The sequence below is a fragment of the Chanodichthys erythropterus genome, chromosome 2, assembly GCF_024489055.1.
Source record: "Chanodichthys erythropterus isolate Z2021 chromosome 2, ASM2448905v1, whole genome shotgun sequence".
NCBI lineage: Eukaryota > Metazoa > Chordata > Actinopteri > Cypriniformes > Xenocyprididae > Chanodichthys > Chanodichthys erythropterus.
In genome coordinates this window covers 26,320,659-26,339,207 of record NC_090222.1, presented here as the reverse complement: position 1 = coordinate 26,339,207, position 18,549 = coordinate 26,320,659, and the positions used below count along the sequence as shown (strand labels likewise).

General features: G+C 35.9%; 1 long non-coding RNA gene across 1 annotated transcript in view; it reads left to right on the top strand.

The window, feature by feature from the left end:
- The first annotated feature begins 373 nt into the window (after positions 1 to 373).
- Positions 374 to 18,549, top strand: part of LOC137026980 (uncharacterized) — a 52,612-nt gene continuing 34,436 nt past the window's right edge. The window contains exon 1 of the long non-coding RNA XR_010895964.1: positions 374 to 663. This is a non-coding gene — a long non-coding RNA (uncharacterized lncRNA). The remainder of the gene's footprint in view (positions 664 to 18,549) is intronic.

Sequence of the window (18,549 nt, the reverse complement as noted above, 5' to 3'; positions counted from 1 at the left end):
TAATGCTAATTCACACTACCACAACTACAGAAGCCATTAGAGGCTATATAGGCCTATAATAGTTAGTTTCCTGCATTATATAAATTATGAAAGTTCCATTCTGCGTATTTATTAGTGGTGGGGATTCCAGTGACTCTTTCTCATTGTGACAGTGACTGTCTGTATGAGTGAGTCATTTACTCATTCAGCCGTTTAAAAACTCTAATTCATTCAGGAACATGGCTGGTTACTGTTATTATGAGTGATTCTTTGAATCATTTACCCAATCATTTACTAATAAATCAGGAATGAAAGAAGTCTTTATGAATGAGTCAATGAATTCTCCACTCAGCCGATTCATTCAAATGCACTAATGCTGAACAACATAGGCTACTAGAATACTAGGCTACTCTTTCTACTCTACCATATCTCTATGGCAGGAATAGTAAAAGAAGAATGCTGTTCTGAATTCAGAATGATTCATTCATGCATTAAACAAGTGAGTCATTATGAGTGATTCAATTAATCATTCACTCAAACGATTCGCTCCAAAGCAAAGATTCATTCAGGAACTAAACAGCTGCTGTGTGTTGCTTGGAGACGCGCGGCCCAACATTTCGAGTGTTGCTACGTTTGGCGGGACAGAAATACACAAAGTAAATCTGGCGATACTGTGTCTAAAATGTAAGTTACATAGTATTAACTTGTTTGTTTATTGAACTATTGTATAATTATCCCACTCGAAATCGTGCTGTTGTGGGTCTGTGCTCAACAAACGCCGAATTCCGTGTTGGAATTTATTAGGTTTTGTTGAATTGGTGTGATAAGCCTTTTGGTGTTTATTGGGGCTGTGTAAAATGAAACAGACTTTTATGACATAAAGATGAGTTAGAACTGGGCCCAGTTGTTTATTTATTTTAATGTACTTTACTGAAATGCTTAACAGATAGACTTTCTTATTACTTTAACTGTTAAACTAATCAAGAACAAAATAAGAAATATAAATATCATGTGTATATTACATGATACAAATGTTGTATTTTTTGACCAATTTACACCCTTCTGGTGGGATCAGGACAATCCTGTTTTTTTGGATCAAAGGTATCCCAATCTTACTAATAAGTTTTGAGCAACACATACTGACGATTTGATCAAAACCAAGATTGGATTTTGTGAGCTAATCTGATTTCAGAATCCTTTTTACTTTTTGAACAACTGATCAGATTACCTTTGTACAACTGGGCCCTGGTTACACTTCCCTAACAGACACCAACATTTCATGTGTACAGCTGAACGTTAGATTTTGAGAGCCTTAAAACAATCTATTAGCTGGAGAGCATTGCAAAGAGGGCAGGGAAACTGAAACACTCACAAAAATAACAGGAATATTAGATTAGCAGTACTCCATCGAATAACTTGGACAAAATGTCCATAATGTGGGACAAAACCGCTTTCAAGTGTTTAAACTGAACATTATAAACACCTTCTATAATGCTTCTGAGAGTTCTGTTATATATAATACTTCGATTTCAGCATTTGAAAGGTGAACAGCATACAAATTCTCGTCTCCATTCTGCAGCTTCTGCTCTATGTGCGAAAAAAAGAGCACAAAACTGCAACCCTGGCAGAGTAACTGAAATGAAAACATATTGCAATTAAAAATGCTTATACACTGATCTGTTAGCATCTCATGTCAGTCAGCATAAGCGCAGCTTAAATAAACTTATCATCACATTAAACAGAGTGGTATTTTACTGCAAAAAATTAAGGGCTCTAGCCAATTAGCTTTTTTCCCCCTCTCCTCTGGTTCATTAGGCTTCATTTTTATGCTGTTGAACTCCTTAAGATGGATGGACTTTCACTAACGTCTTTATTTGATTACCAGCCAATGTTTGAATTTGAGTTTTACGTTTTAAAAAATGATGACAAAGAATTGTTTCTAAGGACCTTTGCTCTGTCAGCTCTCGGCTGCTGAGAGGAAAAAGAGGAATTTTCCACAGACTTGGCAATTTGTCTTGTTTCTGCTCATGTGTAACTGGGCTACACTAATCAGCATCATTTATGCAGAAAATGTTTAGGCAACTTGTTCTGTGTTTTGTGTGCGTGCATGTGAAAAATGCTTTATATGAGTCTTTGGTTTTGTTAGTTTAGAAATGTTTCTGTTTTCAATTTCAGTTTAGTAGTTGTTAGTTTTAATGGTGCATAAATAGTATCTGTTTAATTTAATATAATTTTTAAAATGACTTTTGGAAAATAAGTCTATACGTTTGGCTTATGAAAGAAACTTCCATTGCATTCAAGGTAGGCTATAGTTTTTGTTCGCTTGGGAACTAAACTTGTATTTTTATATTAGCCAACGGTAAAATTGCTTCTGGTTTTCATCTTAATGGTTTTTATCATAATAGTTTCCGTTAGCAACAATATAACCTTGGTCTGTGATTTCAGTTTGTCTCTCTGTGTTTGTGTATTTGTATATCTGCCTATGAGTGTGTGTGTTTTTGTACTTGCTCTCAGGCCCTGTGGCTCATCTGTTTAATGAGGTCACTCTTTGAGAGGGAGAGAGAAATTCAAGTGTTCACTGTGAAACTAATTTAAAACCAATTCTTGCCTCACCCTGGAATTACAAGGGGATCGAAGGGGTACTGGAGAGCCTCACCACAAGCTTGAGATACAGTATACTCTTGGTTTAATAATGAATCATATAGCTTTCACAAGAGGGAGAGAGAGGAACTGTAAGAGGACAGGAAAGAGGCAGAACAGTACAGCCAGATGCATGGAGGCATTATTCATCTGGCAGATTTTCAGGCCCTTAGGGATGAGCACTGAGGTTCCTTACAGTTTGATATTCCATAATCACCATCTTCAGGTTCACCCACATTCTGTAAGAAATAAAAACGTTTAATAAACTAATGTAGGATAACTTTTCCATGCACTTCATTTAGTTATGCAAGATGAAATGGAACATATTTTTTGCCTATATTGATATATTTATGCTACATGTATTACAGCATAGCCAAACTTGAATTTAGTACAGTACTGAACTAAATAAACTGCTTTAGGAATGATGTTCGTCTTCATCATTTTTGCACATCAGGTTAATAAAATGGTCTTTATTTGAATTTGCATGCAATGAAATTAAGTTATGATGTTCAAAATCTTCAAGAATTGTGCTGAATTAGCATAATATTATTTCTACCAGAAAGACTCAGGAGGCAAAATAACATATGATGAAATTTATTAACAACCAGAAAGCTATACAATAAGATAAAGTTCTTTGGCGTAGGCCCCATCCGTAGCACACATCCGAAGGGTTGTAGGCTCAGTCCTGCCCGAAATAAAGGCAGAGGCGTAGCCGACCCCCCATAGGGTTATGGACAGGGACCATCCTGGTGATGGTGGGGAGGATGAAGGTGGAGATTGGCGTCAGCATCTGCGAACTCCGATAAGTGTAAGTACCGATGCTTTATACCTGAGTGTTCGATAATGATTGGTTAGATCTGATCTAATGAATGACGTAACATTAGAGTCTTCCTGGCAGAACTTACGCTAGAGCTTTCATTTCACTAAAGTGACCAAGCAGCAAAAATCCGCTTTTTTAATGCTCCTCTGAGACTCCAGTAGAGTGAGACTTTTGCCTAATGAACTAAAATCTACTATATCATATAGAGGGGTCAAAGCATGCAAACCCAGATTCCCCTTGCTCTTTTGTAATAAAAGTGCTCATTATAAGTATATGTATATGTCTAACTTATTAAAACTCACACCCCGGCCCAACGAGACCACTTATTGAAACTAAGTTGAAGCAGTTTTATTAAGAAATATTCAAAACATTTCGGAGAATGTTGATCTTCAAACAACAATGGACCCCACTGACCTCAACTGGAGAGAGAAAAAATACTTTTTTGTTTAAAAAATATCTTTTTTTGTGTTCTACAGACAAGTTTGAATGGCTAATATTACAAGCAGGATTACATACAATAGTAAAAAGTGTATAAGATCAATTTAATACAATGTGTCTGTTAAAAGACTTTTAAAGGTGCCCTAGAATGAAAAATTGAATTTATCTTGGCATAGTTAATGGTCCTCTAAGCGATGTCACGCGTTTTTAGGCCAAAACATTTTTTGTCACATACAGCAAACATCTCCTCACTATCTGCTAGCTGCCTGTTCCCTGAACACACTGTAAAAAAACGCGGTCTCTGTAGTCGCCACAAGCTCCAAAAACGGCAACAAAAACAAACTGGTGCAGCCTGGACCACGAATCATAAATAACATGCTCCAGCCAACAAACGACAAGAATGATTTTAAATGCGCGTTTATGACTGTTTCAGGAAGCACAGAGGGGAGGAGGAGGCGGAGGGAGGGTCTAGCTAGCCTGTTTTGTTTGACAACACTTCGAACGTCAACAGGAAGTTAAATAACAAGAGTTCAGTACATGGAAATGACATACAGTGAGTCTCAAACTCCATTGTTTCCTCCTTCTTATATAAATCTCATTTGTTTAAAAGACCTCCGAAGAACAGGCGAATCTCAACATAACACCGACTGTTACGTAACAGTCGGGGTGTACGCCCCCAATATTTGCATATGCCAGCCCATGTTCCCAACATTATGAAAGGCATTAGACAAGGGCAGCCAGTAACGTCTGGATGTGCACAGCTGAATCAACAGACGAGGTAAGCAAGCAAGAACAATAGCGAAAAATGGCAGATGGAGCAATAATAACTGACACGATCCATGATAACATGATATTTTTAGTGATATTTGTGAATTGTCTTTCTAAATGTTTCATTAGAATGTTGCTAATGTACTGTTAAATGTAGTTAAAGTTACCATCGTTTCTTACTTTATTCACGGAGACAAGAGCCGTCGCTATTCTCATTATTAAACCCTTGCAGTCTGTATAATTTATAAACACAACTTCATTCTTTATAAATCTCTCCAACAGTGTAGCATTAGCCGTTAGCCACGGAGCATAGCCTCAAATTCATTCAGAATCAAATGTAAACAATATAACAGTATACAATACTCACATAATCTGATGCATGCATGCCGCATGCATGACGAACACTTTGTAAAGATCCATTTGAGGGTTATATTAGCTGTGTAAACTTTGTTTATGCACTGTTCAAGGCAAGCGCGAGCTCTGTGGGTGTGGAGCACGAGAATTAAAGGGCCAGTAGCCCTGAATCGGCTCATTTATAATGATGCCCCAAAATAGGCAGTTAAAAAAAATTAATTAAAAAAAATCTATGGGGTATTTTGAGTTGAAACTTCACAGACACATTCAGGAGACACCTTAGACTTATATTACATCTTTTTAAAAAAAGTTCTAGGGAACCTTTAAACGTCTTTATAATGTAACAGATTTTATAGTATGTAACGGATCCAACAACAGATATGTAACTGAAGATCCAATTAATCAAATATATTCTAAGTTTCAAAGAGTTCAAGTAATCAGAAATGTTTGATAATACTCTTACCGCAACCTGAGTGGCATTTCCCTATTAGCTCCTGACATTCTGACATTTGCTGTAGACATTCCCTGATCTTAAGCATCACATATGGATGAGTGTATAAGATTCAAAACTGCTGTGCCAAAGCAAATTGTATTTAAGCAGCAAATAAAGGCATCCTTCAGACATTAATTTATTCAGAAAGACTTGATTTAGCTGAGTAATCTGTCTTTTTGCTTGACAATCCAGGGTGTTGCTTAAGCCAATGCATTATCTGAGAGGAAACATGGAGGACTGAGCTCAGCTAAATGTCAACAACCTGCAGCCATGCAGCTCTGCAGCTTTGCCTTTGTTTGTTCTTTTGTCTTTACCCTCTTTCCATTGCCTATGGTGCTAAACTCTGGGGCAGCAGATTTGGCCTCTGTTCCTTCCTGCTTTCTGTCTCGCTGTTTCTCTCACACATACACAAATATTCCTCACCTTACCCCTCTCTTTGTTTCTCTCTCTTTCTCCCTCCCAGAGGAGAGTGGTCCCTCTGTATTTCTGTAGGGAGTGCTGGCAGCATGTTCCGAGCCCCTGAGATGCCAAGCTGGCACTGCCTGCTGTCAGATCCGTCCATGCTGGCTGACCTCGCCCTCACCACCCCAAATGCCTCTGCCAGCCAGCCTGAAGCTGTTGAGTCACTTCCCTTTCTCCTTACCACACACGGGCACCATCTCACTCAAAACAGTGCCACACTGTCCAAAAGCTACAGTAATGCAGATTTTGCCACCAGTTTTATACTTCCTCACATTTGGACAGTAGTTTAGAGAATGACACAGTTAGTGAAAGCCTTCTGATGTCTCCAAGAATACAACTCTGTTCCAAATCCTATAGTGCACTGCCTGCGAAGGTTATTCCTGAAAGTAGGCAGCTTAATTATTCTGTCTACTAAGATACCTTCTTTTTGGCCAAATTTTGCAGCAGAAGAATGCAATCCTAGAACGCTCAGTAAAAAATATATCGCCAAGCTCGGTGAATCAAATAGTGGACAAAGGCTTGGTGTGCATTGCAGGGGAAATCAGATTTTTTATTCAAATTTTTAATTTCATGAAATTAATATTATCATTTAATTGAAACAGCAGGTTATATGTGGCCAGGTCACAGACCCTTTGTGAGTGATAATGGGTTGCAACCTCGCCCGTCAGCATGTTGGGACAGGTGTTCTGCAGTGCCTGTTTCATTTTTAAAATCAAGTAGGCTAAGGCTAATGTATTAATAATAAGATTTAATAATGAGCTTTATTTATACAGCACCTTTCCACTGCTCAAGGAAGCTTTACATTAAAGTTGCACTTGTAAAGAATAACACTAAAGCAATAAACTGAAATGACAATCAATAGCAAAGTGAAAATTAGAATGAAGCACAATGAAAAACAGGACACAGAATGCAAAATAAAACATTCAAAAAACAACACAGATGTAGGAAATAACTTGCAACTGATAACCGTCAGAGAACAGATGGGTTTTGATTAGTGATTTAAATTCAGAGATATTATTGACACAGCAGAGTGATTGAGGGAGAGAATTCCATAATTTTGGTGCAGCAACGCTGAATGATCTACCCCCCATTGAAGCGAGGCGATACCGAGGGATACTGAGAAGGCCAGAATTGGAGGAACGTAATGTGCGAGTTGGAGTGTAAGGGAGGAACAGTTCGCAAAGATAATGGGGAGAAAAGTTTTGCAAAGATTTAAAAGTGAGTAGGAGAATGGTATTATGGTATTATCATGGTTCCAGGCATAGATATATAAACATAGATGCCTCATTAGTGGCTGTTTCTATGAGCCGCTATATGTAAGCCATCCGCCATATTGGAAAGGTCAAAATATCGGTCCGTCAACAGAGCAAGTTGGCCTTGCATCTGCAATCACAAGCTATGTTTCCCTCCACCTATTTTTTATCCGCATTTTGGGATATCGCATAAAAAATGCTGGATGGAAACGCCAAGATGCGCATACATTTCTGAAAATGCACATAAAAAAAAACGTATGTGCTCAAATGAGTTGGATACATTTTTTATGCGATACAAAAACATGCGCATGAACTAAAATGGAAACACTCTTACCGAATAAATTCCTTGATACGCTTCAAAAAAGCATATGTGACTTTGTGTGTACGGATTTATTTAAAATTTCGATATTCAACATACTGTAGCAACAACATCAGTTCTTTTTTTTTTCGCCATGGTTAAAAAAGGGAAAAAGTAATGGACAGAAAAATACATGGACCAAAAACACATGAAATCTGATCTGATCATTCATGCTGAGAGTCATATTAACAAAAATATGATTGTAATCGAATTTCAAACCACCTACGAAAGTTTTGATCAGCCTTATATCCACCTTTTTTTCCCAGTGCAGTTTCATGTGCGAGACTTCTGATTGATTAGCCATATAGGTAAATAACTAGAAGTCTATCAGTAAATGATAAAACTATTTGCACTACAAATCAGTGTGTTTATCATTATAATAAAATATATACAGTGGCAAGAAAAAGTATGTGAACCACTTGCAGAATCTGTGAAAATTAGAATTATTTTAATAAAATAAGAGAGATCATACAAAATGCATGTTATTTTTTTAGTACTGTCCTGAGTAAGATATTTAACATAAAAGATGTTTGCATAAGACAAAACAATAGCTAAATTTATTAAAATAACCCCATTCATAAGTATGTGAACCATTGATTCTCAATACTGTGTGTGGTTACCTGATGATCCACGACTGTTTTTATGTTTTGTGATGGTTGTTCACGAGTCTGTTTGTCCTGAGCAGATAAACGGAGCTCTGTTCTTCAGAAAAATCCTCCAGGTCCTGCAGATTCATCAGTTTTCAAGCATTTTTGCATATTTGAACCCTTTCCAGCAGTGACTGTAGGATTTTGAGATCCATCTTTTCACACTGAAGACAATTGAGGGACTCAAATTCAACTATTAAAAAAGGTTCAAACTAAAATAACCCCATTCATAATTATGTGAACCATTGATTCTTAATACTGTGTGTGGTTACCTGAATGATCTACGACTGTTTTTGTTGTTGTTGTTGTTGTTGTTGTTTTGTGATGGTTGTTCATGAGCTTCTTGTTTGTTCTGAGCTGTTAATCTGAGCTCTGTTCTTCAGAAAAATCCTCCAGGTCCTGCAGATTCTTCAGTTTTCAAGCATTTTTGCATATTTGAACCTTTTCAGCAGTGACTGAATGATTTTGAGATCCATCTTTTCACTTTGAAGAAAATTGAGGGACTCAAACTCAACTATTAAAAAAGGTTCAAACATTCACTGATGCTCCAGAAGGAAACATGATGCATTAAGAGCCGGGGGGTGAAAACTTTTGAATTTAGCTATCAAGGTAAATTGCACTTTTTTTTTTCTTTTTTTTTTTCCGGGAAACATGCAAGTATCTTCTGTTGCTTCCGAAGGGCAGTACTAAATGAAAAACAATGATATTTAAACAAAATTAGAAAAATTGTGACATCTTAATCCTGTTCAAAAGTTTCCACACCTCGACTCTTAATGCGTCGTGTTTCGCTGTGGAGCATCAGGGAACGTTTGAATAGTTGTGTTTGAGTCCCTCAGTTGTCCTCAGTATGAAAACACGGATCTCAAAATCATTCAGTCACTGCTGGAAAGGGTTCAAATATGCAAAAATGCTTGAAAACTGAAGAATCTGCAGGACCTGAAGGATTTTTCTAAAGAGAACAGAGCTCAGTTTAACTGCTCAGGACAAACAAGAGACTCATGAACAACCATCACAAAACAAAAAACAGTCATAGATCATCCGGGTAACCACACACAGTATTGAGAATCAATGGTTCACATACTTTTTAGTGGGGTTATTTTAATAAATTCAGCTATTGTTTTGTCTTGTGAACTAAATGCAAATATCTTTTATGTAAAATATCTTACTCAGGACAGTAGTAAACAAAAAATAACATGCATTTTGTATTATCTCTCTTATTTCATTAAAATTATTCACATTTTCACAGATTCTGTAAGTGGTTCACATACTTTTTCTTGCCACTGTAATAATATAATATTATATCAAATACCAGTCTGCAATATCAAGCTGCACAAAGGACTATTATCCTACATTTAAAATAACTGAAAGCAGCTGAAACTGGAAGTCTTTCACATTCAAGTTAAAAAAGGGCTGTGCCTGCTATTATGTAAAAATAAGGTGGATAAATAAAATTACATGTGTTTTATTCCTGTTTGGGTTTGAGTTGGACAGGCAAAATATATAAATAAATGATACCTGAACAAAAGTCATATCTGGGTCCAAATATGCCTATATAAAACACCTGAGCTGAGTAGTGTCTAAATTCATATTATTCATAAAACAGGTGAAAAAGTAGGCTGAATGCTTTTTGAGGTTCCATTTTAGTTAGGATGCTGCCAGTTAGTATGTAGTATGTGAGTTTTTGAAGATAGATAATATGCTGTTTTATCTGTACAGTGTGACTCTAAATATACAACATTGTGATCCAGTGTGGAGATGTCATTTTAAATTCAATCAAGGTTGTTACTAACATTGTTTGCTATCATGTATGCGGGTTTCAATTCTGATTTAGGTTGAGGTTTGTTGATAGACAGCCAAATGACATGTTTTTCCACGGTTTGAGTGAACTCTAGGGAACAATCAAGAAAGATCAGACTGCCTTTCACACTGTCTTTTGGGGGGAAACGCAGAAGCTTCAAAAGCTAAAGAGTATGGAAAAAGAACCTGATGCTAATTATGCTCCAGACACAGACAGTGAAGGGAGAGAAACGTCTGGATCCAAGGAACAGGGGTCAGACATCAAACAACCATAACAACAACAAAAAAGAGCAAGAAAATCTCAGACATTAGAATCAAAGACGCGCGCTAGTGCATGCAATGCTATACAGTCAAGCTAATTTCATCTACGGCTCTGTAGCGACCGCTCACCATCATGTTTTAGAGAGTGGCAGATTTTCAGACCTTTTGATGTTTGTTTATTCACACACATGCTTTGTTCTAGTGTGTTGCTCGTACATGTAGATACTCGTGTGTATTGTAACAACAGGCTGAAGGCCAAGTTTAACGAGCGGCAGATAAACAAATGATCCATTGCAGTCTGGGGAGTATCCAGAGTAAACAAAAGAGACAGATCAGTGTTATATCTGTCACTGACAGCTTACGTAAACACATTGATCCTGTACATTTATATACCGTAATTAAACATTTACTGGATTTTTGCAAAAAAAAAAAAGTGTTTCCTATGATTTTCTAACGGTTTTAAGTTAGATGGCACAGCTACAGCTTTGATTAATAAACTCAGGATAGAAATTAATAGAAGACAGCAGTCTTTAATTGTTATTAATATTTTTATTAGCTGTAATTTTAACGCATAAGAGGATCTTTGGCAAAGGCTCAGATATGTCAAAGTAGCCTCTGAACAGAGGTGCATTTAATGCTCTAATGGTTTTTGAAACAGGATAGTACTGACTGTTAATGTACCACCAACCAGGAGCGGAGGAATAATTTTTGGCATTTTCACATTTAAAGGTGCCCTAGATTCAAAAATTGAATTAACCTCGGCATAGTTAAATAACAAGAGTTCAGTACATGGAAATGACATGCAGTGAGTCTCAAACTCCATTGTTTCCTCCTCCTTATATAAATCTCATTTGTTTAAATGACCTCCGAAGAACAGGTGAATCTCAACATAACACTGACTGTTACGTAACAGTCGGGGTGTACGCCCCAATATTTGCATATGCCAGCCCATGTTCCCAACATTATGAAAAGCATTACACAAGGGCAGCCAGTATTAACATCTGGATGTGCACAGCTGAATCATCAGACTAGGTAAGCAAGCAAGAACAATAGCGAAAAATGGCAGATGGAGCAATAATAACTGACATGATCCATGATATTTTTAGTGATATTTGTAAATTGTCTTTCTAAATGTTTGGTTAGCATGTTGCTAATGTACTGTTAAATGTGGTTAAAGTTACCATCGTTTCTTACTGTATTCACGGAGACAAGACTGTCGTTATTTTCATTTTTAAACACTTGCAGTCTGTATAATTTATAAACACAAATTCATTCTTTATAAATCTCTCCAACAGTGTAGCATTAGCCGTTAGCCACGGAGCACAGCCTCAAACTCATTCAGAATCAATGTAAACATCAAAATAAACACTGTACTTACGCAATTAGACATGCTGCATGACGAACACTTTGTAAAGATCCATTTTGAGGGTTATATTAGCTGTTTGAACTTTTTTTACGTTGTTTAAAGCAAGCGCGAGCTCTTGGGGTGTGGAGCACGAGAATTAAAGCGCCACACACCCTGAATCGGCTCATTTCTAATTATGCCCCAAAATAGGCAGTTAAAAAAATGAATAAAAAAAAATCTATGGAGTATTTTGAGCTGAAACTTCACAGACACATTCAGGGGACACCTTAGACTTATATTACATCTTTTAAAAAAAAGTTCTAGGTCACCTTTAAGTTCCTGTAAAGGACTTTTGCTATTTTGCATTAGCCAGACATCAGCAAACCTGTGCATGTGTGTGTTTTTACAACTCTGGGCACTTTTGTGTCTTGGCCAATCAAATCAAAGGCGGCGGGGCTTACTGTTAACAGAAGATGAGTGCGAATTCCAGTGCGATGCTTTTGTTTTAGCATTGAAAAAGTACCTACATGGCGGGTAAGTAGCTAAACATTTAATATTTGAAGACGGTTTTATGATTGAAATATTCAGTGTCTGACATTAATATCCAGTGATGTAAACTATTCTGCATATATATATATATATATATATATATAATAATGAATTTTTAATCATGTCTTCATTATTTATTTTTATATTTACATATAGATTTGATTATTTTACCCTTGTCCCAGACCCAGATATCCAATCCTAAAATACCAAAAGTATCACAAAGACATGAATACATTTTTCAAATTGTACTTAAAGTAAAATAACTGTAAACCATTTTAATATTTATTGAGAGTGAACATGTTTCTTTGATTTTTAATTTTAACTGTCCCACAGCTGTGGTTACATTTCCACCACAATCAACAATTTTGCCCTTATATTGTGAGCAAAATATTTTTATTGGCCTCATTTTCAATCAGGCTTGAATTTTGTTTTGTTTTGTTTTGAGTTTGTATTCTAAAAGTACACAGGGCCAAAAACTGAAGAAACACCCACATGCACAATGATTCCTTTTTCTTATTGGAAAAAGCATCATGGATTGTTTACTGAGCCAACAGCTGTCACAGAGACAGAATGAAAATGCTATGATCATTTGTGAACTATCCTGGGAAGAATCATTGCTAAACTTCAAATTTCAGTTATAATGTAATGGAATAGAAATGCACACTGTGGTCCTGCTCTGGTTGGCAAGTGTGATTAAGCATGCTATACCAACTCATTATATAGACCAGTTGCTTTTGACTAAATTCTATGAGAGATTTAAATTAGAGCATATATCTACCGATCAATCGTGAATACCAGAGGAATAGATGTGCGTTTTTGCCGAGGAGTTATCGGCTGAATCAGATCCAGAGCTCCTATCTCAAATCAATCTGCAGTTGATGCTCTATTTATAGCTGATCCACCCTTGAGTGTCTTATTATTATGTGCATGTATTTGTCTGGAAATGGCTTTGGTGATTATCGTTACTCATTACCTCCTGAAGCTCCTTCCTTCTGGCCTGAACTTAGCTTTTCCTTGTGAATATTTAATGAGTCACCAAACCTTTATTCTTTAAGACCGGAAAAACCGAAGCCCTACTTAGGAATATAACATAAAGCCACTTGAGGCTAACAGTGTTTTTTGGAGGTCAAGTCAAAAGGCTTTCGATCCAATTTCTCTCATCCACAAGGTAGTAGTACTACATTTAAGTAGCCAGATTAAATTCATGTCTGCTATAACCTCATAACTAAAATGTGTGTGGTCCAACAGATGGACCTGATGTATTCCACTCTCCAACACATTTGTCTTCTGTATGCGAGCAAGAAATCCTGCCATTGTGCGAAACGTGTTGCCATATGTCAGAAAGACACGATTAAGGATCACAGTCTTTCATGAGAAATGTAAACACCCAACCTTCGCTGCATCAAGACAGCGTGCAGCTTTTGTTCTGCAGCGTTATAGATGGACTCAACATTCCCTGCCTGTTGAACCAAAGCTCATTAACACTTACTGCCATAACCGCGGAGCATATGTCACTAGCCCCATTGTCATACAAATCCAGCTAATTAATCCTAGCAATGAAGCGCTCGCGTACTCCGCGAGCCTGTTGCTGAATGAGGCACATTTATGTGTCCAAACCTGAGAAAGATGGTGGGTGCAGTTCCTCAGCCGTTGTTTGTCAGAAAAAGAAACAGTCAGTCTTGACTTCTCATGATGGATGAGGCTTAATAAGAGAATGAAGTAAAATGATGTCAGAGAATAACATATTTCCCCCTAATTATTTTGTGCATTGGTCTGAGCAGTAATTGCAGCGTTTTTTTGGGTCTACGCCGCACTGAGGCACAACTGATGGATGTCACTTGTCAAGTGGGTATGGAAATTCTGTGGGAGTGTGCTGAAATTTCTAATATTTCCTGGGAAGGCAATCTCTTTGTGATGTCGGTATCTATTTAGCCAGTATTTCCTTTGGCTTGTCAAAACTTTAGAGTCAGAGAAAAATATATGACTCACTTGACACATGCAGAAGTACATATATCAGTGATGACAATGCAACATTTCTAGTGCCTGTAATGAGTAAAGCTTCATTATTTTGTATTATATTGTATTATATTGTATTATATTATATTATATTATATTATATTATATTATATTATATTATATTATATTATATTATATTATATTATATTATATTATATTATATTATATTATATTATATTATATTATATTATATTATATTATATTATGTTATATTATGTTATATTAATTATATTAATTATATTATATTATATTATATTATATTATAATTAGGGCTGGGGGATATATATCGCATGTGATTGTCACGTGCATTTCGTCAGTAAAGCCGGTTCCCTGATTACCGCTAAATCGCCATCACCTGCTTTCAAATGGAGCGGCATTTAATAGACAGAGCCGTAGTTCACTGATAAGCCACGCAATATCGTGTTCATATCGCAGATGTATCGCCTTCGATAATGAACGCGATATTGCGTGGCTTATCAGTGAACTATATTATATTATATTGTATTATATTATATTATATTATATTATATTATATTATATTATATTATATTATATTATATTGTATTATATTATATTATATTCCTAGGTAACATTTTATTTTAAGGTGACACAGTCACGTTACTACATGTACTCATTAAATTAATAACAGTAAATTACGCATAATTACAAATAACTAACTCTAAAACAAACCCTAAACGTAATTCTATATTATATTATGTTATAATTTATTATAGGGCTACACGATTTATTGCACGATACCAAAAACTACATTGAACTTAAATGTGATTATCGCTCAAACGCAATTCTTAGTGCGATTTTGTGCGCCAAGGCTGCGATAATTTTTTTTTTTATGCACAGCTTGTCAATGAAGTACGGCTACAAATGCTAATCCATCTGAAGCACTGCGAGTTTGAGTCGCTTATAATGTACATTTGAAAAAGCAACACGCGTCAAACATCTTTCCAGACAGAGAAGCATTTATCAACATCTTGTCCAACAAAAGACAACATTTTAAAGGGTTAGTTCACCCAAAAATGAAAATTCTCTCATTAATTACTCACCTTCATGTCGTTCCAAACCCTTAAGACCTTCGTTCATCTTCGGAACACAAATTAAGATTTTTTTTGATAAAATCCGATGGCTCAGTAAGGCCTGCATCACCAGCAATAACACTCCCTTTTTCAATGCCCAGAAAGCTACTAAAAACATATTTAAAACAGTTCATGTGACTACAGTGGTTCAAATTCATGAAGCTTCGAAGCTTAATGAATCATTTGTTTCGAATCAGTGGTTCAGAGCGCCAAAATCACATGATTTCAGTAAACGAGGCTTTATGTTGTGTTTTGAAACGTCAATAGTTCATGTGACTTTGGCACGCTCCGAACCACTGATTCGAAACAAAAGATTCATAAGTTTCAAAGCTTCATGATGCAGTGTTTTGAAATCGCCCATCACTAGGTATTGTTGAATAAAGGCACTATTTTGTTATTTTTGGTACACAAAAAGTATTCTTGTCACTTTATAATATTAAAGTTGAACCACTGTGAACTGAACTGTTTTAAATATGTTTTAGTAGCTTTCTGGGCATTGAAAAAGGAGTGTTATTGCTGGTGATGCAGGCCTTACTGAGCCATCGGATTTTATCAAAAATATCTTAATTTGTGTTCCAAAGATGAACAAAGGTCTTACGGGTGTGGAACGACATGAGGGTGAGTAATAAATTACATAATTTTCATTTTTGGGTGACCTAACCCTTTCATTACATGTTTTTACTCCAAACCCCCTTCATAACGACAGTTGAGCATCCTTCTGTGAGATGATGTGGCTTCTTAATAAGGCAGTTGTGTGTTTACTAGTCATGTTTAATCAATCAAAGCGTTTAAATCTTCTGTTTATTCAGATAAAGCAATATGATGCGCGTTATCTTCTTCTGCGGCAGGGTATATTTTGAGTTTCTGCGCAAGAGCGCCCTCTGGCTTTCAGATGGGGAAGCATGTACTACTGATCACAGAGCTGTACAGCTCTGACAAGCTGCGCATAAAATAACCGCAGCCTTTGCCAAATCGCATGCAGTTTAATCGCGATAAATCATGCAACCTTATTATATTATATTATATTATATTATATTATATTATATTATATTATATTATATTATATTATATTATATTATATTATATTATATTATATTATATTATATTATATTATATTAAAATAACTGAAGCTTTTCCCATATTATTTTTAACCATTAAAATGGTCACATTTTCCTGACCTGCATAATACATGCTATATATATATAAAATACATTTTTATTCTATAACTGAAGATGCCACAATACATAGAAAACATTTCTCTGGTTGTGGAAGTAAAAGGGCTTAAAATAAACATGTTTTATTTATAGAGAGGTCTTGAACATTTATTCAACATGATGTCTAACTGTAGATCAGCTCTAGATCTGTCTGTTTTATCACCAAAGTGAGACTCACACATTCAGTGAGACAGAATTATTCTTGAACCAACAGCTGGTATAAGCATCATTTATAAGGAAGATGAGAGAAAAAAGGTACAATATATATATTTTTTCTGACAGCAACTGTTTTTGATTGAACATAGCTGATTAAACCTTGGTAAAATGTTGCTGCTGTCACTCCGTTTTGCTGTAGTATATCTTTTCACAGTGCAAAGATTTGTTGAAGGCAGGGTAAAAAAAAGCACATTTGAAATTCCATCTGTTTATGTGACATAAGGTAGATATACAGACATATTTGAAAATGGTACTTAACCTTTGCCCTCCACAAACAATGACAGCTTACAGACTGTAGATTTTAGAAATTTGAATTTTTATATCAACTAGCTGCGATCAATCAGACAGATTTTTATGTCTCTCAGCATGTTGTAAAACCAAAATGGTTCCTTAAGAATTTGTCAACACTTCATGACAAGTAGATTTAGATAAGTCTCATGAAACTTGACTACAATGGCACACTTGTAACATTTCTCTCCAGGCAGAGAGGGATTTGATAGATGTGGCTTGGTGATATAGTGCTGTGCATCAGGCACGATTCCCCTGAGAGCAAACCACCTGCTCTCTGCTTGCCAGATTGTGAGAGACATGGGTGTGAAATATGATAATTTTATCTTCAGCAGGCTTGTCAGGAAGAGATCCTCTTTCTTCAGAGCTCGAGCTGAGATAAGTCCAGTAGCTTCTGGCTGACGAACAAGCCTGAGAGAGCTGTTGTGCTGGACTAGTTTGCAGGGAAGCACTAGTTCTCCTGCTCTTCAAGCCTGCTGTAATTGTGTGTCTTAAGGCTTAGTTACAGTGCTGAATGAGTAAATATGAGCTTTAAAGATTTGATTATGGGTGAGTAGATAACATTAGTTTTGAAGCTGATTTTTGTGATGTCCTGTGGTGAGAGATTGTGCAGCTGTACTCCATTTCAAAGTATTTTAAACAACTTTTTGTAATTATTTAATAATTACTATGCATGCAGTTTTGTGACCATTGAGAGAGTACATGCAATATTTGTAATTTATTTTTAGAATTAAAAGGTTAATATTCCATTCAAAAGTTTTGGGTCGGTAAGTTAAGTTTCTGAAAGAAGTATTTTCTCGCTAAGGCTGTGTTTATGTGATCAAAATACAGTAAAAATAGTAATATTGTGAAATATTATTACAATTTAAAATAACTTTAAAATAACTTCAGTGTCACATGATCCTTCGGAAATCATCATAATTATATGCTGATTTGCTACTCAAGAAACTTTTTTTTTATTATTATTATCAATGTTGAAAACAGTTGTGATGCTTAATATTTTTGTGGAGACATTAATTTTTACTCAATATTACTGTTTTCACTGCATTTTTGGTCAAATAAATGCAGCTGTGGTGAGCATAAGAGACTTCTTTCAAAAACATACACATTTTTGAATGGTAGTGTGTGTATATAATCAAATAAATATAATGAAAAATGCAAAATAAAATGGACAGCTGGGCAATTTAATGGTCTTATAGCTAGTGAAGGTGAATGGTAATTAAAAAAATCTAAAAAAAAATATTTAAGATTAAGATTTGAGATAAAGTTTGCCCTTTAGGGTGCCCTAGATTTAAAAATTGAATTTATCTTGGCATAGTTGAATAACAAGAGTTCAGTACATGGAAATGACATACAGTGAGTCTCAAACTTCATTGTTTCCTCCTTCTTATAGAAATCTCATTTGTTTAAAAGACCTCTGAAGAACAGGCGAATCTCAACATAACACCGACTGTTATGTAACAGTCGGGATCATTAATATGTACGCCCCCAATATTTGCATATGCCAGCTCATGTTCAAGAAATTACACAAGGGCAGGACGTCTGGATGTGCACAGCTGA